This window comes from Ovis aries, chromosome 3 (genome assembly GCF_016772045.2).
Source record: "Ovis aries strain OAR_USU_Benz2616 breed Rambouillet chromosome 3, ARS-UI_Ramb_v3.0, whole genome shotgun sequence".
Taxonomy (NCBI): Eukaryota; Metazoa; Chordata; class Mammalia; order Artiodactyla; family Bovidae; genus Ovis; species Ovis aries.
The window spans coordinates 144422210-144442492 of NC_056056.1; the positions used below are offsets into that span (position 1 = coordinate 144422210).

The 20283-nt window shown below is 43.7% G+C and overlaps 1 protein-coding gene across 14 annotated transcripts in view; it reads left to right on the forward strand.

Moving 5' to 3' along the window:
* The window catches only part of PRICKLE1 (prickle planar cell polarity protein 1), a 113957-nt gene that overhangs the window by 73094 nt on the left and 20580 nt on the right, over nucleotides 1-20283 (forward strand). For 2 of the 14 annotated variants that reach the window (XM_060412712.1, XM_042246840.2), the window contains one exon: nucleotides 2321-2427. The exons of 8 other annotated variants lie outside the window; for them this stretch is intronic. The gene's annotated coding sequence lies outside the window, so the exon portion shown is untranslated. Of the gene's footprint in view, nucleotides 1-2320; nucleotides 2428-16523; nucleotides 16703-16857; nucleotides 17068-17149; nucleotides 17425-20283 lie in introns of those variants that run through there. 4 more of the 14 variants (XM_060412714.1, XM_042246844.2, XM_012174467.5 and 1 more) reach the window with 4 other exon arrangements.

Genomic DNA, 20283 nt, shown 5'->3' on the forward strand with positions numbered 1-20283 from the left:
CACCCTGGGTGTGGCAACAAATGTTAAGGCAGCCTTTGGTTAAAATGGCCCCTGTGTATACAGCCGACCTCTGTTCCTGGGTTTCCTAGACTGAAGAAATCAAAGAGTTAGAGGATTTCAGAGCTACGAGACCTTAAGATCATCTACCATTTTGTGGATGAGAAACTGAGGCCCAGAGAGTAAAGGTCTTCCAGCCAGTTACTGGCAGAAGCAGGACCACCATGACAAGCTCTGCCCTCCCCTCCATCCGATACCCAGAGTGCAGCTGCGCAGCACCACTCCCCAGGACCCCGAGAGTGCACTCCATCCATCTCCATCTCGCCTTTTCATTCTCACCACTTCCAGGACCTTTCTGCCCATTTGTGTTTGAAGTCACGCAGTTGTGAGCTATTTCCCACATTTGACCTAACCCAAATGTCTCTCCATGTTGTTTTTCCTTTAAACAAACAACTAAATAATAATGCTATTTATATAGCTCTCTAACTAATAAATGAAACTGTAAAGAATAAAGCTATTTATGCAACAGTTCTTTATCAATGAATTCTGTTGATGAATTTCTAATTTGGTATATGTTATATACCCGTGTATAAAACTGTTGAGACCAGACCAATAAAGGTTATCCTGAAAACTGCTGTAGGGATTTACAGATTTATTACCACTTGCCTTTTTTTCCCCCCCAAACAGTAGCTCATTTGTGGGAATTACATTACACATAATGTTCAGGCATACTTCAGTTTTCAGCCAGAAAAGTCCATGGTACAGGATATTCTAACAGGAAAGTACATTGTGCTAAGATTATTGCCATATAACAAAGTTCTTAGTGCCCTTAAGCTGCATGAGTATGGAGGATCCTTTATAATAATACTTACTCTAGGAGAAACATTCCGCCCCCTTCCCCTTTTCTGTTCCCCCCTTCCTCTGCAGAGCCACTTCATACTTTTCATTTTCCACTCTAACCATTACAAAAGGAGGATGAGTATCTTTTCATGATTTTTGAAAAAAAATGTAAAAGCAGTGTTCTCAGTTGTCATTAAAATATATTTTCACTTTTGTTTATTTGTACAGTTAACTTTTGTAAAACCCCAAAGTGACAAATTGATAGATGAATTCAAATAAGATTGACGTAATTGCATTTCACATCCTGATAAAAATCACACAGGAACAGGAGTTGTAATCCTATCCTACTCTGTGTCCTCAGATATGTATTTATCTTGTTCTCTGGCTAATGAGGAAAAATTAATCCTGTCAATACTGAGATGCAGCCTGGTGATAAGCTTCTATGTCATCTGTCACATGACTAGCCGTGGTCATCTTCTGTTTCCTGCATTAAGTCAACACAGATGTGCTGGCTTTGGAAATGTCCATCAGCTTAATTTAGGCTCTGCTTTCTGCTCAGTGCAGTGCAGCCTTCATTGATGGTACAATGGGGATTGGAGGTTAGCTCCTCCCCAAGAGTTCTTTCTTACTATAATATTAATAATAACTGGAGGGGAAAAAAATCTTCCATGCAATAAAACAAATTAGAAGACTAAACAGGAAAACCTCTGGTTCAAACACCTTCCCAGCTTGTGTCTATGAAAGTCATGTGATTTATTGTTTTTCTGCTTTATCTACACACACCTTGATCTTTTTTTCTTTTCCCCTGGCTGTGCTGGATCTTTGTTGCTGTTCTTGGGCTTTCTCAAGTTGCGGCGAGCAGGGCTACTCTGTAGCTGCGGTTGTGCATGCTTCTCACTGTGGTGGGTTCTCTTGTTGCAGAGCATGGGCTCCGGGTGCACAGGCTTCAGTAGTTGCTCCGCTGAATGTGGGATCTTCCCAGAACAGGGATCGAACCTGTGTCCCCTACATTGGCTGGCAGATTCGTAACCACTGGACCAGGGGAAGTCCCACCTTGATCTTCTTAGTATTTTCAGTAAATATCCCCTGACCCCTGAAATGACATGTCGTCTGCTTGCTGTGTGTCCACATTCTGGGAAGCTAAAGAACACTCAGCACCCAGGGCAACAGCAGATGCCCAGCAGCCTTCAGGTTTCAGCAATCTCACCCAGCAGGACAGCCATTACTTGAAATCAGTGGGAGCAGCACTTGCCTCAGAAGCATCCTATAAGTGGAGCCTTTGCAGAGGAAATGTGCTGAAATGACAGAAACTGTGCATAATTAAAATTAAGCATTGCATGGCCCCCAATTTAATTTAAATTTAAATTGAATGGGTGTAAATGTTAGGTATTAAATGGCTCTAATTTCTACAGTTCTCATTTCATGCTTTTTTAAAAACCTATTCTAACAATTCATGAGAAAACTTTGAAAACTGTTTCCAAAGGTATTGTGGATTAAAACCAGCACCACAAAGCCACATCCAAAGAACAGTTTCACCTAATATAACAAAAGAGAAGTTCACCTTTACTTGAGCAAGATATCTTCACCAAGGTAGGTCAGATCCCCAAAATGACATCTATCCCTTTAGAACTTTTCATGAAAGAGATCTGGGATTTACTTATGAGCATGCCTGCTTCATAAGCAATATTGAAGACCTTGGAGTGTCTGGGTTTTGACCAGCTACTCAATGAAAACTTGAAGTAGCTCCTCTGTCTCCTCGCACAAATTTATCACTGTCTTAGGAAAGCTAGTAACCAAGGTGAATTGTGTCTGTAGACCAATGCATGGTTCCTAAACCCAGTTAGAAATGGCAGTTACCTAGGAAAACTGCATGAAATGTAAATTTCTGGCTCCTAACTCAGACTTCTTTTTTACAATTTTATTTCATTTTGGCCTTGGTGGGTCTTCTTTGCCGCACAGGCATTCTCTAGTTGCAGCCAGCGGGGGCTCCTCTCCGCTTGCGGTGTCCATGGGCTTCTGATTGCAGTGGCTTCTCTTCTTGCAGAGCACAGCTCCAGGGCACCTGGGCTTCTGCGGCATGTGGGCTCAGTAACTGCAGCTCCCAGGCTCCGCAGTTGTGGTGCAAGGGCTTAGTTGCTCCATGCCATGTGGGATCTTTCCAGACCAGGGATTGAATCCCTGTCTCCTGCAGTGGCAGGAGGACTCCTTAGCACTGAGCCACCAGGGAAGCCCTTAACTCAGACTTATTGAATTAAAATCTATGAGGATGTGGTTCAGGCACCTACATGTTTTTAGACTGTCCAGGTGATCCTTTTCTTTTGACAGCATGGGGTCTTTGTGGCAGTGTGTTGTGGAGTGTTGCAGTGTGGCTTCTCTTGTTGTGGAGCAGGTTCTAGAGCATGCAGACTCAGTAGTTGTGGTGTGTTGGCTACTCTAGTTGTGGCAGCTCAAAGGTTTAGTTGTCACAAGGCATGTGGGATCTTAGTTCCCCAGTCAGGAATTGAACCTGAGTCCGCTGCATTGAAAGGCAGCATCGTAACCACTGGACCACTGGATAAGTCCCGCTCTGGTGGGAGGGAATCACTGTAAGTGATTCTTAGACTGACAACCAGTGGAGCATCAGTTGCTCTTGGCTAAGAGCAAGTTCTTTCCCCATTGTACAACTAGAATTTTTAAATTTCATTTAATAGACACTTTGGGAGTATCTCTGCAGGACAAAACAATTCTGCCTTCACTGGGAATTACTGGCCCATAGCCTGTAAAACACAGAAGCCCTCATCCCTCTGACTGAGTGGATACATGGTCAAGGAGTGGGCCCTTGGCAGTCATGTTGGATTTCAACCCCAGCCCTGGGAGGGGGCCATTTTTTAACCTCACAGACTGAGGAGCCACAAAGCCCTGTCTGCAGGAAGGTAAGCACAAAGTGTTAACCAGAAAGAAGCAGACAGAAGGCTGGAGGAAGAAAGGATTGTCTCAGTTTCTGAGTGTTTCTGAATTGTGGTCATTTTCTGAAGCTCAGCTACAGTCCTGCTGTGTGTTGCCTGAGACACAGGCCTATGTCTCCGTCTGTTAAATGATCACTCCTCACCCTTTTTCTCCTTAAATTAGTCTGGTTTCTGTTACTTACAAAATAGCCCTGTTATAAACCTCATTATTTCAACTCAACCCAGTTTGCCTAACACAGTTCCCTGATGTATTTAGCACACTTGGATGCCACCACAAGGGAGAAGAAGGAGCCCACCTGTCGAATCAGTCCAGGGTGACCCCATTCAGATTTTCTGCCCAGATGTGCCCATTTTGGAGGCAAATACACTTTTGTTCATTGTCAGAACATTGTCTTTTCAAGACCCTTGAATTATGTAGCTAATAGTTCCCTGTACTCTGCCCACCAGATTTCCCTGAACAAGAGGTTTCCTTTCCTGGCTCCATTCCCAGCACTCCTGTCCAGGAGATGTATCCCTGAGCTTTCTCTGGCTCTATTTTCAGAAAACTGCCTTTAGCTTCTAACATGCCCTGCTTTTTAAGCACCCTTGTTATTTTTTTTTTCTTGGACCCCACTTTTCTTCACCTCTCATTTCCCCTTTTTAAAAACCATCAGCAGATTTTAATTCATGTATGACTTTTGTGAGGAAATGGGGTTTTGTTTGTTTTTGCCACAGATGCAAAATTTAAACTAAATGTTTGTCTCAAACCTCCTTTCCCCAAGAATCCCTTTTGTCACTTAATTAAATAACCAAGACCCCTTTTTGAATTGCATGCAGCTTGATGATGGGAGGACCACAGGGAGGGACTTTGGAGGCTATAGGAACCTCACACTTGACCTAGGCTTTGTCCCTTTATCATGCTAATTGAGTTAGGGAAGGAAGAAGGTGTGGGGATAAAGATTTCCACAGCTGGGAATTACCCCAGAGGCAGGGAATATTCTGATGAGAATTTATTTGGGACATTTGTGTTTCCTATGGCAGTAAGGCAATGGCACCCCACTCCAGTACTCTTGCCTGGAAGATCTCATGGATGGAGGAGCCTGGTGGGCTGCAGTCCATGGGGTCGCTAAGAGTCGGACATGACTGGCGACTTCACTTTCACTTTTCACTTTCATGCATTGGAGAAGGAAATGGCAACCCACTCCAGTGTTCTTGCCTGGAGAATCCCAGGGACGGGGGAGCCTGGTGGGCTGTCGTCTATGGGGTCGCACAGAGTCGGACACGACTGAAGCGACTTAGCAGCAGTAGCAGCATGACGGTAAGACCTAGAAGAAAAACCAGCTTTCATAATTTGTTACTAGTTTTTTTTGTTTTTTTTTTTTTTTGGTTAGATGGTGCTTTCCTTACAACAGATATTGAAGTATGTGGCCCTTGATTGTGTTTTGTGTTCATGTTCCATGGAAGAGCTCTAAATGGAACGTCTCATGATTTTGTAAGGTCTGTGCTCTTTTCCATGGTTACTTTAGTTAAGATCTGAATCATGATAGTCCATTTGGGAAAATTCCAGGGATTTTAGTGTGTGTCTTAATTTCTTTACTACCCAGAATGGCAAAGAATCCATCCCCTTGTGTAAAATGAGTGTGAGGAACGTCTGGGCGTGCTCATCCAGGTGGGAGTCACTAAGCCCAAGACTGTTCTAGATAAGTAACAGGTGTGAGGTGTTGTCACAAGGCTCTTCTGTTTGACAGCTGAATTGAGCCATAAAATTTTTGAATAATTTATGCAACTTTCCAGGATTCAGAATGCACAATGAAATCCTTACAGTTAATTTTGCATGTGTATGTCACTCATCTTTGGCTGAGGTGAAAATATTCAGATTGCCCTATAAGTCAAAATTAATTTTGTAAACTATTATCCATGGTCTTAGCATCTTCTTTTCGCTTTTCAGTAAAATCAGAGTTTATCACAATCATATGTTTTAATTTATATTTCAAAATATTACAAGATGGCCAAGACTGAGTTTAAGAAACCTTTAAAACATCTTTAATTTTGGTGAACTGGTAAGTTTGCATGCTCTTTTTTTGTAAGCTGAATTTTTCCTCCTCAAAAAAAAGAGAAAGCAAGGCAACATGTGGTTTGTTACATTCGTGGCCCTGCTTAGCCTGTTTTGCATTAGGAGGTTATGGAAACCTAAGACTGAAAGCTCCATAAAGCAAACCTTACAGTGAAGGAAAGAAATAGAGAAAAGAGACATCTGAAACTTGGCCCTTTTTCCCCATCTGCCCTAAAAATACATTCCAGTGTGAAATGTGGGTCCCTGATAGTTGGCAGTATAAAGGAGCAGAAAGGCAAGTACTTTTTAAAAAATCATACCTATTAAGTACCTTGAGTAAGTAGCCTCTATAGTTTCCCTTTAAGAACTATCTAAAACATAAAACTGTCTGGGAAAGAACAGGTCTGTAAATGTCCAGTCATTCCCCAGCCATTCTTTAACTATCAGTTCCTCCCCTACACAAAACAAAAACTGCCACCAAGAGTCTACCCAGTGAGGGTCAAAGCTGCCACTCTTGCTGGCAGGCCTCTGGGAGTGACATGCGGAGGCCCTGGCCCACTTTTCCTACTTTGTCCTAGAGCTGCTAATGGTGACAGTGAATGTTTTCCTCACAATGCATAGAAAATTTGCTGCCTTGTTAGCACACTAGAGGTCACTTTAAATTATTTTCCCCCTAATAATTTTACTACAGATGAAATTTCTTATTACACAGCATCAGCATCAAAATGCCCAGATGTTCCTATTACAGGCTTTCAAGGATCCCAAATATTTATGTATATGAACATCATATTTATTCTCCCTAAGAGTTCTCTTAATTAGGCATGAGAAATATTTTCATATAGAGTGACAAGCATTTTTTGTAGATTTTAATTGTCTGTGAAAAAAACATGCTGCACTTTGTCAAAGGTGTTCTTAGGAATCGGATAGCTGTACATTCAGAAAAGTCATCATAAAATAGACTCTTGGAAAGACAAGATGATCAGAAATGTTGCTTGTGTAGGACTTGGTCCTCCTCTTCTGTCTTTTGAATGGTGACTTCATTTGAAGAGCTTATCGACCCATGCCATTGGATTATTTCCAGAAATTTTTAACTCTTTAGATCCTAAAAGCGTGGCATGTCATAAAACTATTTTTCTAATTACATTTTCAGGCTTCACTAAGTTGCTCCCCGCTCCCAAATATACCTTTCCAAAAGGTGGAGAGAAGCATTTCAGAGATGCCTGGAATCTTGTTAGAATCTATTGAAAGAGAAGCTAAAGACTTTAGAAACAGTCAATAACGGAAATGAGGTTTGTTCTATTGTGTTAGCAGCAATGCAGTCAGTAATCTTAGTTTGTGTTAAGTAAAAAACGTGTGCCCTTCTGTAAGAAGCAGATTGTCTTTACAAGCCTGCTTATATTATATGATATTATATGAGTGATATTATATGAGTCTTAATAGTTTATATTATTTGAGCTCAGCTGCAACAAATTTTTCTTGGGGGACATTTTGGCAATTACAATCGCCAAGAAATGCTGCCAGACTATTAATTCTATTGTCTTTTTTTCCCCTTTTTATTCATTTGCTGTAACTGAACTGAAGGACCTTAGTAAAACAACAATAATAATGTATTATGGTCCTGGGAGCTGAGCTGTAATCAATTTCGTCTGACAGGCTTATTAATGGCTGCATTATTACTGCAGTGCCTTTTTGCCTTCAGGATGTCATGTGAGATGCGTTCAGCTGAATGGGTCACACATAAGCTATAAACTGAACCATTCTCGTGGTTTGCCCTTTGTTCAGCATAATCTGCCTCTAAATCGAGGAACTGATGGTTGGGCTCCATCTGAGAGTGATACCCTTACTTGAGTAAGAGCTTAGCACACCCTGATACTCTAATGATGAATAGTTGCATCAGAGCAACTGTTATATGAATGATCTTCAGATACAGGCCAGTTTTGTTGTATTTGGACAATAAATGACTTTGTATCTGTAGCAGTTAAAAATGCAGTGAACTGCTTCCAAAAGCTCAGTGTCTCAGTTGTCTGAGGACCCCCAGGATTGGGGGCTGTGGGTGATCCCCCTCCTTTGAGCTGTGCAGCATTTCGGTCCTAGAGGTCAGGGCAGCCAGTGTGTTGTCACTGAGTGCATTGCTTCATTTCTAGATGAAGTAATGTGATATGAACATTCTAGAATTATCCTTCCTACTTCCTGGTGATATTGCTGAGTCACCAGTTGGGGCAAGCAAAGCATGTTATTTTGCTATTTGTAAGAAGCTCTGCTTTAAAAGCAAATAACCTAGTGGTTGAAGACAATAGGCTTTGATGTCAGACCTGGTTCTGAATCCAGGCTCTTGCACTAATTAGCTGATGATTAGATGATGGAGCAACTTACATGTCTCATTTGTAAAATGAGGAATATAAGATCTGCCTTATCATGTTATAAGAATTTTTTTTAATGTATAGGATTTAACACAAGGCCTAGCCTACAAGTACTCTAGATGTTACAGCTACATAATAGTAACAATAATAGTGATGGAGGTTCACTTGGCATTCTTATATTCTTAGCGTGTCACCAAATAAAATGCAGTAACATGCTATATGTTCAAGATGATGCACAAGTGTAATGCATACTTGACCCCTCATTCTGTGCTGACGCCACCCCTGTCTTTAGGTCATTGCATGTTCATTGAAAGGAAGGCCCTGTGTCAGGTACACGATGGCCTGCTATGAGACAGCATCCTCTTTCCTCAAAGGATACTAGGATGTTCATTACATCCAGATCCATCCAGACTGCACTTTTATCCTCACAGACAGGTTCCTCACCGTGATCATCATGGGATCATATCACTGCATTTTGTTTGAGAAAGCTCTTTTAAGGAACCAGAAACACCAGAAGGTGCGTTTCTCAAAATACATCTCTTCCAATCACTAATACTAAGCAAAATAGTGACTGTAGCCCATCCTTATTGGTGTAACTGCCAAGTGGAAAGTTTGAGTTTCTGGGTTGTCCCAAAGCTCTGTGCACAGAGGAAGAGAAGCTATCTGTTGAATTAAAAGAATTTCTATTTGAGAAAGAAAATAGGCAGTAATTTTGGTGGAGGGACTGGTCTGAATAAGATGGGAGTCCTGGGGCCTAATGGAGAGTCTTGGAGGAATGGAAGTGCAGCATAGAAACCTCTGGTGTAATGGGACCTCAGGGAACATTCCTGGACCCATCCCAAATGAAGTCCTGAAGTAAGAGTCAGCCAGGCAGATAAAAATGTGTGGCTAGACAGTTGCACGTAGAGGAAACAGCAGGATTAGACAAAGGGTCATGAAACAACATGATATGCTTGGAAACCACAAGTTCTGGAGCCAGAGGTGAGATATGACAAGTGATGGAGATACAGTCGGAGGGGTCAGTGGGGGCTGGAAATGAAGGACCTTCATTTATCCCATGGAGGTGCCAGAAAAACTGAAGAAGGGATTTTTAAAGTAGAAGAATGATACTAGGTTTATAGTGGTCAAGTGAGGGAAAATGGGTATGTAGGGAAGAGAAGCCCCGAGGCTCGGCTGCTGTAGCATCCCAGGATGGGGGACAAGGTGAGACAGAAAATGAAAAAGACGCAAAATCCATTCAGTCCCTGAATGAGGGCAGGCAAGAAGAAGGGCACTTGGTGAAGGAGACGCCTGTGATGGTCAGGTATCTGGCTTCCTGGGGGTACTGGCGGTAGGTACCATAAACAGACCAGGAAGAGAGGAGGAAGGAGGATTATTGGTCTGGAGGTGGGTGGAGCATATCAGTTAGTGATTTGAGCTTGCTAAAGAGATTTCACTTTAGCCAATTGGTTTAAGTTCATATCAGATCTTATATGCTAAAAAGAATAATGTAAAAGATAAATTTCATGAGGTTCCTTTAAATATTAAAACTAGAGAATTGAGCATTAAATTAGTTGACGCACTTTTTTCCAAATAAAAATAGAGAAAACAAAATCAATGGATTGATAATTGAGATAATATAAGAGTGCTTAACAAGGTCTGAGTCAGGGTCAGATGTGAACTAGTCACTGAGCATTCATCAAATATTCATAGAAAAAACTCTATGTAGCTGGCAAAGTACCTAATGGGGCAGGCCTGCGTATCTAAGCACTTGGGATAGATTCATTGCTAAACAAAATAGGCTTCCCTTCGCCCCTTTATAATTCAATGCAGATACAATGCTGAAGAGATGAGCGCTCCAAGCATAAAAGACAAAGGAAACATTAAAAGTAACTTTTGTCAAAAGATAGTTACTTACCTAGAGCTATGTGATTTGACCCAATATAATAACTGGAATTCCAGCTCCTGGCCCTGGCCCAACCTAGGATAGCTGGTAAACCCATCCCCACTACAAAATCACCTTGTGTAAATTCCCACAGTTCCAGAAGGGGACTTGGTATCTTAGATAAGATAAAGAAACATTACGGAAAGGTTGGCCGACCTTTTGTTTTTGGCAAGAGGCTGCTTGAAATAATTCTTTGCTGACACCTCAGTAAGAATGTTATTGTACATGGTAGTTGTCAAAAGCTGGCCCGCCCTCATTGGCCCAGATTTTTTCTTGTGGAGAGTCGACTGTCTTAGGTAGTGGAGAGTTTAGCATGAAAAATACAAAGGTGAGCTAAGTAGCTTTGAGCATGTAGTTCGTGAAGCAAAGCAGCAAATACTCTATAATTTTAATTTTTAAGACAAAGCAGTATTTATTATTTACATGTTTTGCACAGAATACAAATTGCAAGGTTGCAGAGCTCACCTAACACACCAAGTTTCCGCTTTTTGTTTCATCTCTGCGGCAGGCTTGGCTGGGTCGTTCTACATAATCTTCCAACCTTAGTGTCGTGTTCCTGTTCCCTTCTGTAATGATGGACCCTGAGCTCTAATACTGGAGGATGCCAATGCTGTAATTTAAGAGTGGATTCCAACGGGAAGATAAAGTTTGAACTTAGAAACGTAAATATCAACACTTTGGGTTACCTTGAGTTTATCTTCCATGGACAGTGAAAAATATCTGCAGTTTCAAGCTGGAGCTCTCATATCAGGGCTAAATTGTTGATTGTCTTTCCAGGAAACCGTGGGAATGCTGACTTAAGAAATGGTGGCCCCCATCTGCTGGCACTCTCAGCTCTCACAGTCCATGCTGGGCCACCACAGGCCAGTCTCTCTGCCCTCAGGCACACTGCCCTTGACTCCTGGGAAGGCTTTCAGGCTCTTTCCATCTGGTTTCCCTGCACTGTTCTCTCTCTCCTGCCTCTAATGAGGGCAGAGATACAGTCACTTCGCTCTTCTTGAAGCCTCTGGAACTCCCCATAGACCTTGGGGTAGCTGAACAGCCCTGGCACACACAGCCATTTAGAGTCTGGACTACCTCCCCGCTGCGCTCCGGCTCATCACTGTGGGCTTTCTAAGGGCAGCTCACTCTTTCGGCCTCAAGCTTTGATGGGCCCAACCTGGTTCCTACTCCCAGCTCCACTGATTACCCTGATCAACTACTTCAAATCCTTTCAGGCTCAGCTCAGATGTCACCCCACCTTCCTGGATTCTCACCTTCTAACCAGAATTGATCGATCAACGTTTCCTCTTACTCCTATATTAGAATTTTAACCATACCTCAACTGTAGTATAATCACAACATACCATGGTTTCTTATGTGTTTTGGAAAATTAGAACAACTACTAATTTTCCCTACTCATCTTGTGTGTATTCCTATGCCTTCTATTTTATCAAGATATAAATAGAATATGAAATTTAAATTAGACCTAAACCCTCCCCTTAAAGACTTCATATTTAACTGTCATATTCTATGAAGTCCTTAAGGGGAGGGTTTAGGTCTAATAGAGCTGCTCTGAAGTAAATATCTTTTGATTCAACCAAAGAATCTATCAATAAATCAACGGATGAATTTATGAAGCATCAGCTCAGGCAGCTCTTGTTCCAATATGTTTGGCTCCATGGAAATTTGGGACTGGTGACTGCAGCAGAGGTTTAACCCTTGAAGTTTGTGACTGAGCAGAAGATAGCACAAGGAGGAATTATGTATTCATATATCTTTCTGTATCAACTAATAACAAACCAAGAAACCATTTTCTGCTGTGAGCTTTTCTTCCTTGTATTAATATTGTAGAATATTTTCTTTAATGTTTCTTAAACCATTTTTATAAAGGTTTTATATGAGCATTATGAAAAATAAAAAGGTTGTAGATAGTGTGAAGATACAAAGGTACAATTATTTTACAAATAAACAGTTGACCCTTGAACAACACAGGTTTGAACTACACAGGTCCACTTATACTTGAAAGTTTTTCAGTAGTAAATGCTACGGTGCTGCTCTGTCTGAATCTTTGGATGCAGAGGAACCAAGGATATGGAGTTATACACCGATTTACCTCCACATTGCTCAAGGGTCAACTGTAAGTTCAAAAGCGAAAGTTTCCATCTGCCTTTCTCTAGAAATCATATTAATGGTTCAGTAATTATATTCCTCTAAATAGTTTTGCTATGCATACCTTAGCCCATGTATTATTAGCTATAATAATGTGATCATACTGTGTATTGGGGTTTGCATCTCAATGTTATCCTGAATACCTTTCCATGTGTAGATCTCTCAATATTTGTTTTAATAGCTTTATTTGTAGATGTGCTGGGTCTTCACTGCCACGAGGGCTTTTCTCTGGTTGTGGCGAGCCAGCGCTACTGTTTACTTTCGGTGCTTAGGCTTCTCCCTGCAATGGCTTCTCTTATTGTGGAACATGCATGGGCTGTAGGGCACTCACGCTCCAGTAGTTGGGGCTTCCGGGCTCCAGAACACAGGTTTAGTCACGGTATGGGGCTTAGTTGCCCTCCGACATGTGGGAGCCTCCCACACGAGGAATAGAACCTGTTCTGCACTGGTAGGCAGATTCTTCACCACTTAACCACCGGGGAAGCCCCCTAGATGTCTCAATATTTATTGGAAGATTTATTCTTTATTCCTTAACATGTTGGTGGTTTTTCAGCGATGAAATCTTAAGTATGTTGTATTAAACCACAGATCTACAGGAATAGAGAAAGCTGAAAAACTTAAGGAAGGTTTAAGTTCTTAAGGAATACAGGTTTAATTATCTGTCCATGGAAAGAGACATCTCCTGGACTGGGAAAGGGCTATTTCAGAGCAGTAGAGAGTGAGTGGTGGGTTTTCACTAGAAGTCATAACTCTGAGCGAGAGTCAAATGGAAGGACCTGACCCTATATTCTCCCACCCAGCCTGGGCTATAGACTCAAGACATCTGCCTGTTATTAGTGTCACAACCAGCTATCAAATTTTAAGAGACTCAAAAAATATTAGAACTGGTGGCCTCTCTGGAAGCATCTAGTTTGAGATGGTGAAGCCTGAGGTCTAATACCTCAGGCTAATACCTTAGAGAAGTGGTTTGTCCCTGAGCCTAGTAATTGACGGAGAACAGACTTATAAGTCTCCTAACTCCAAACCCAGTGCATCAGGATATTTTGCAGGGAGGATTTACCTTACTCTCAAAGGAGTTAGGAGTTGGGGGAGGGGATGGCTGGCTGGGAGGATCGGAGTAGTAAATCTAAAGAGGGACTGGGTGTAGAAAATGTTAAAGAACCAGTGCTCTCTAATCACATTGCTTTAAATATAATCAAAGGCGGAAAGAAAGTAATTGGAGACCTAGAGAAACTGCAACCTATTATAAAACAACATCCAGCCTGTTAACTCTCGGAAGAGCTGATACTGCCTTCAGGCCCTTCCCTGGGGCTGTTGAGGACTCAGCTGACCCTAGAATTTGCACGTGTTCACTTAGCTATCAGGATATACTGCCCAATCAGAGATACAACACAAATGTTAGAGTTAAAAAGATGGTAAAACACTTTACATAAACATTTAGTGGTAACAAATTTGGTAACAGATTTGAAGAATTATGATTATGATTGTTTTTCTGGATCTCGATTTTTTTTCTGGACAAGATGTAGGATCCTACAGATTGTTGTCAACTCTAGCACTGTCTGATTCATTTTTTGAGCTATTTGAGCTATTCATTAGAAATCGCATCCAACATTACAGGTGTTGTGATTCGTTTAGTTACCTATCTCTACATAGTCAGAACTACCCAATTGCTGTCCTGAAAACTGTCACCCTACTGAACATTTCCTATGCCAGTCACCCCTTAAATTTAGTGAGTGAAATGTCATTTGATGAATTTCAGAGTCCTTGATCTCTCATTTCTGTTCAGAAACATAGACATTCAATCAGTTAAATAGACTCTTCCTAGATGACTGACTTTTAGTTACAAATTCTTCCACATAGCTGTGACCGAGAGTAACTCTTACTCTTAAATAAAGTAGGTCCGTTTTACAAATGGAAAAATAGAAGCAAGGAGCAGAAAAGATCTCAAGGTCACCATATACAAATCATAGGAGAACCAAGCAATAGAACTCAGTTGTGCTTTCTATTTTGTACGTTTATCTCCTTCTCTCAGACCCAATAAAGCTGACAGGCAGGCATTTGACAACCAAAATGCTCCCTCTTTATTTCTCTGCCCTTGGCGGTTTTCTTTCTGTCTTAGTCTCCTCCATTAAGACGCTGGAATTCAGTCTGGCTTTAGGTTAGAAACAAAGTTCCTCGTTCAGGTGTGGTATGGCAATGAAGGCCTGAGAAGAATGTCCAAAAACCATTAATTCATTTAACTCCTGCTTATTGAACTTGTCTACTAAGTGCGGGGCATGAATCTTAGTGCTGAGAGTATAGTAACGAACCCCCAAAGGCTAGGGAAGAAGACAGCAAACGTGAACAAATAGAATGTCAAGCAAGAGTGCTGTGAAGACAGCACAAATAAGGGGGGGCTGTGTGGGTGATACTTGGGATGGGCAACTGGAAAAGGCCACTCTGAGTGAGAGGAGGGCAGAGACCTTGCTGGCTAGAGGGAACCAAGTCCTGTGAATTTCTGGGCTTCCTTTCTCAGCCTCCTGGCAAGTGTGATTTCCAGGCAATGAATATTCCTCCCCGCTAAAACAAAAGGATGCTGGTTGGGGGCCTTGCTCTCCATCCTGCATAAGTTCACCCTTGACAATAACAATGCCTTTCAGACCCGACTAAGGTCTGTTGCATTCAGATTGAATTTTAGTAGGAAGTTTTTAACTGTCTCCAAACCCGCTTCATCACTGAAAACACTTACAACAGGTATTAAAGCTGACCGTAACTGTTGAAAGTGTAACAAACAGTATTTACCAGTAACTGCGTGAGAAGAAGCACACTTAGAATGGCAGACATTTAATACTGGTAAGTGTTGCTATAGCTTGTAGTTGGGAGGGTTCTGGGGTCTTGGCTAAGGTGTAGCTCTCCATTAAAAGCTTTCAAAAAGGATCCACCTGGCATAGCACTGGCCTGCTGATACTCCCTGTATTATAATGATATGATAGTTCGGGGTTTAAGTTGGTAATGGACTGCACACTGTCAGTTGATGACTTCCCTGAGAAAGTCCAAACAGAAATGAAATAGGAAAAAGGAAATCTGACCTAGGTATTCACGACTCATTTCACAGCTCCACAAAGGAAAGTGGTCATCTTTGAAGTCCACCCCTGCCCTCTCACCAGTCTCCATACAACCTGAAGGCAGAGGAAATCTACGTTAGAACTGTTTGGGAATGATCTTCACAACTTGTGTTCTAGATTTACCAACATAGAATATGTTTCAATAACAGATCCTGTTGCCTAAATCAGTGTTTCCAAGCTGGTCTACCAGCAGAGCCATTACCTTTTTGGGGGGCCTCTGCCACTTTAAAAAAGTAACTTAAAAAAAAGCAGCTTCTCAGCTGCCTTGCTTTGCAGCAGAGATAACAGAAATTGGCCACAGAGTTATTTACTTGACTGCTCTATTTAAAGCAACTTGCTTGTGTATTTTTAAATCACAGTTACAATGGGCTATTGTTCCGTTGTATACTGTAGAAACATATATGTTGCAAATCACTCCCAAGGAATCCTGATGGTTTAAGGATTTTTTTTTCTAATATAACCTGAAAAAGAGGTAGGATACCCAAGGAACTGGTGACCATTTTAAGTTGCATTTTATAAACTGATAAAGCTCTTAAATATTGCATCTTTTTCTCTCCCTTCTTTTGGCATATCACCTTGTGATAAGGAGGCTATTGTAGAAATTAAAATCTGTAGTTTTGAAGCGACTCAGTCTTCTGCTGCAGATTGTAGTTTCTTCCTGGGCTTGCCTTGAGGTTCTGTTTTTGCTTCTCTTGGTCCTATCGGTAGGCAACTAATGCCAAGCTTCACTTTCTCTTAGTGTACCTAGAAATACTAACAGCTCAGAAACAAGATTAGCCATGAGTATGAGCATAGTCCTTGTGTTTGAATAATTATACTCACTTAACAACTCTTATTCATATACTTGATTGAGTGCATCCCGTGACCTGGTTCCGTTTCTTTGGGTGTTATTTACTGATAAAAATAAATCTGCGCTAAAAGCAGTAGGAATCTCTCCGAAATGCAAGGAAGGTCCTAAGAGGGGAATTCATATGTTAATGAGCCCTTCCAAGTGAGAACTGGGTTAAACGTGCCATTTGCTGACATCATTGTTATGGGCAGAGAGGAGATGATTTCTCTAAGAGGTGTCCTTGCAAATGCTCCCAGCGTTTTCTGGCCCGCGCGTGCACCTGCGGGAGGGGGAAGTTTACATAAGCGTCCTGGAGTATTTGCATCTCGGCTTTAATACTCACTAGGGCTCCCGGGAATGGAGCGGGCGGACCGAGGTAGGTGCTCGAGCCACGAGGCTGGCCAAGTGGGTGGGTAACTCTTCGAGGAATAGTTCGTGCGCGGGACCTTGTGGAGACCTGCCAGGGGCACGGTCAGCAGTGACAGTTCCTGGAAAGCGGGTGGCAGCGGGATCTGGCCGGGTAGGCTCCTCTTGCGGACCGGAGCGGGGAGCGGAGTTGGGCGGGGATCGCCAGCCCGGCTGCCGGCCCGCAGCGCGGCAAGGAGGGTGGGACCGTCAGGAAGCGAAATGGTTACTTTTTTTTTTTTTTTTTTTTTTTTAATGCGGGCTCTGGTTACTTTTGAAGATCGCGGGCCCAAGAGCAGAGAGGAGACGGGTTTTTTCTTTCCGCGGTGGCGGATCCTGGAGAGACGCGGAGCTGAGGTGTGGGGGATGCGGTGGCCTGGGCGAGGCGACTCCAACCCTGGGGAGCAGAGTCAGCGACGCCGGCGGGGACGAAGGATCTCTGGGAATCTGGGGGACTTCCTGCCGGCCCCCTCACGGCAGGTTAGACGGCGGCCGCGGCTGAGGATCGCCGCGTTGCACCGAAAGGGGACTCAGGACCCGCCGGCGGACCGCGCGTCACGGCGGGGCGGGGGCGACCCCTCGCTGGCCGGGCGGGGCTGACACTGCGCGGCGACGGGGCCCCCGCGCTCGCTGCCCTGCCCCTCGGCCCGCGCCCTGCTGGGGTCTCCTCCGGAAAGGGGTGGGCGCGGATGACCCTAGGCACACCCAGCCCTGTTTTCCTGCGGGAGGACCCGCGCCGGGCCGCCAGCCTCGGCCGGTCGCAGAGCGGGGGACGGCGAGTGCGCGCCAAGGGCTTCACGGAGGGGCTGCAGGCCGCGTTCAGCCCCGCGGCCGCAGGTGGGGAGCCGCCGTCTGGGTTCCGGGGCTCGATGGCGATGGGCGGCGGGGGCTGAATGCTGAGGCTACGGGGAGGGTTTCGCGTCGGAAGCAGGGGATAGACGCGGGGACCCGCGGCCGCTCGGTGCCGCCGTCCAGCGCTGGAGCGAGTGCGGTCCCGGGTGAGGAGGTCAGCTGCCCGAGGGCGGCGCGGGGGCCTCGAAGGCTCCGGGCGTCGAGGAGCTGCCCTTGCGGGGCTCTCGCCGCCGCCTAGAAGGGCTCGTCTCCCCGCCTCGGGAAGTGGAGCTGGGCGTCTAAGTGCGGGAGGCCGCGGAGGCGGAGGAGCCCGGGCCCGAGTCGGACCCGCGGCCCGGGCGCCCCCTGGCGGCCCGAGCAGCCGGCGCCGCGCGGAGGGTGGGCTTGCGGGCCGCGGGCTTGCGGGCCCCGACTGCGGGCGTTCCCGAGGCGGACGCGGAGGGCCCGGCCGAGCCCTGCAGCCCGTCCCCCGCGGCCCACCTCGAATTAGCCCCCTGGGTTTTCCCGAAGGACGGGGTGATATCCCCTCTTCGACTTCTCTCCCGCGGCCTTTTTAAAAACCTCAGGTTTTCACATTAATCTGTCAGTATAAGCCAGGCTATGTGTGGAATTTGTTTTTACAACTCGAGTCTTGTGACTTCTCAAACACTTTCTTGAAGTGTTTTCTCTGGAAACTTGTTTCAAATGAGGGCTGTGAGTTTCACAAAGAGGAGTGTTGTTCGGGAGCCAACAGGTGACGGGGTGAAACCCGAGTCTGTGTGTACATTGGAGTCAAGTCTGGCTGCCGTTTCCTTGGGCCGCCGTTGAAAATGGAAATTCAAAAACTCAATAGGAGACTTGAATACGATTTTGAGAAAATATCTGCGTCTCCCATTATGGAAAATAATGAATTCATTAGACAGCACCTCGCGCCGCCCGCCTCACACCGTAGCCTGCCCTTTGGATTTTGCCTTCCAGGCCGGCTTACAGCCAAATAACCTGACCCCAAAGCGCCGCTCTGGCAAAGGACCGTGCTTTGTCATCCGGTTTCCTCCTTTTGTTAAGCAGTCTGTCTTACTGTCGTGGAATGTATTTGTGCATGAAATTAGCCTGCTTTGAAACCCTGCAGAGTTCCACATTTCCTCTTGGAAAAATAGATAGCTTCTTGGCACTGGTGTGGTGCCTGTCGGGCCACTCAGCTGTCGGAAAATGTACAAGTTGGATGGAGGTTTACCTGGAAAATACAGAAAAGGCCAAAGGGCACATGGCCTAATGTCACTAATTGCTGGTATGAAGTCCTTTTAGTCAAGGAATGTTTCATAAGCAATATCTTCGGATACCTTCATTGTTTTTACTTTACAGTTATTGTGATTCATTTCAGAATAAGTACAATTGGGTTGGGCCCTGTTGGCCAGGACTTTCTTATTGTCTTTAGCAGACAATAGGCTTGAGTGCTCTTTATGCGAAAATTTAAAAGAGATTATAGTTTAGTGATGTTTGCTATGAAATTCAAATCTTGATTGTAATAGTTTTGAGACCTATGGCTTTTGTAGATCTCTGAGTTTTTTGTTTTTTTTTTTAAGCTAAGGACACCATAAAACTGGGGTATATATATATATATCTGTGTGTGTGCGCACACGCATGAGCGTGCTTGGATATGTGTGTGTGTGTTGTAAAGAATGGAAGTGTTACAGGATTCCCTACTACCAAATGAATGTGTAGTTAAATTTAACTCACCTGCATATTTAGCCTCGCTGAATTAGAGCAGATCTTGAGTGGGTGTGTGTGACCCGAATCTTCTATGTACAAAGGCCTTGTTAACAAGCAGTTTAACAAAGAAGTTGTTAAGCAGCTTGTGGCCTACAGGATGACACTTAGCAGCAGGGGACACTTAGGGAATGTTAGCCCAACTGACTTCACAAATCAGTATCTGTTCTGGTTTCTGGTGATCAAAGGACTTCTAACGTTCCTGGGCATGTCCACACCAGAAATAACTTTTTCCTAAGGATCCTGCAATGCGGCAGATAGTCTTCTCCTAGGAACTAAAGTGGAATTTCATTAGGAAAAGTATTTGTAATTAAGGGTATGACCTTAGACTTCATTAGTCAATGGCCGGCACTGAAAATTATTCTGTTTTCTATTTGCATGATTTTGATTTGATTCGGTGATTTGGTCCAAGAAAATGATGAATAATAGGAACCATACCAGCACTGATGTACAGTTATAACCTCAATGTGAATCTGATTGAACTCATTCATCTCAGTGCTCTCAAATCCTCACTCCCTGCTGACTTGCCTAGACAGTATTTCCATATTGGTGCATTGTTTTTCAACCACCTAGGACTCAGAACCCTCTTTGGCCCAGTTTTCCTCTTTCTTACTGGTTCCTTTTACTTTCTCTCTGCAAGCTCCTACCTTTAGGCTCTCTTGATGACAGTGGGCTATTAGGCCCCTCCCAGGTTCCTTTTCTCTTTTCTGACCATCACTGTCATATTAATTGTAAGGCCAAGAAAGGAAACTTCCTGCTTATCTGCCTTTTGTCCTTTTCCTTGGCTATAGGGTTCAGTCCAAAGTCTTCTGCTTGAGATGTGCAATTATTCATTGGTACCCTTGTCATCTAGGAAGAATGTGTCTTTCAGCAAAACATTGACCATTTGCTGCCTCTAGACTTTCATATACTATGTTGATTTGTTAAGATTTTTAGGGAAAAATAGTAAAGGCTCACTTATGTATATGTCAAGGTCAATCAAAATAATAATCCTTAACTATCCTGGATGCAGCATACAGCTCAGTAGAAAATAAATGATCTCCAAGTGGCCAAAATAGCATAGCAAAATAATGAGACTGTTTTTTAGTTTGAATAATA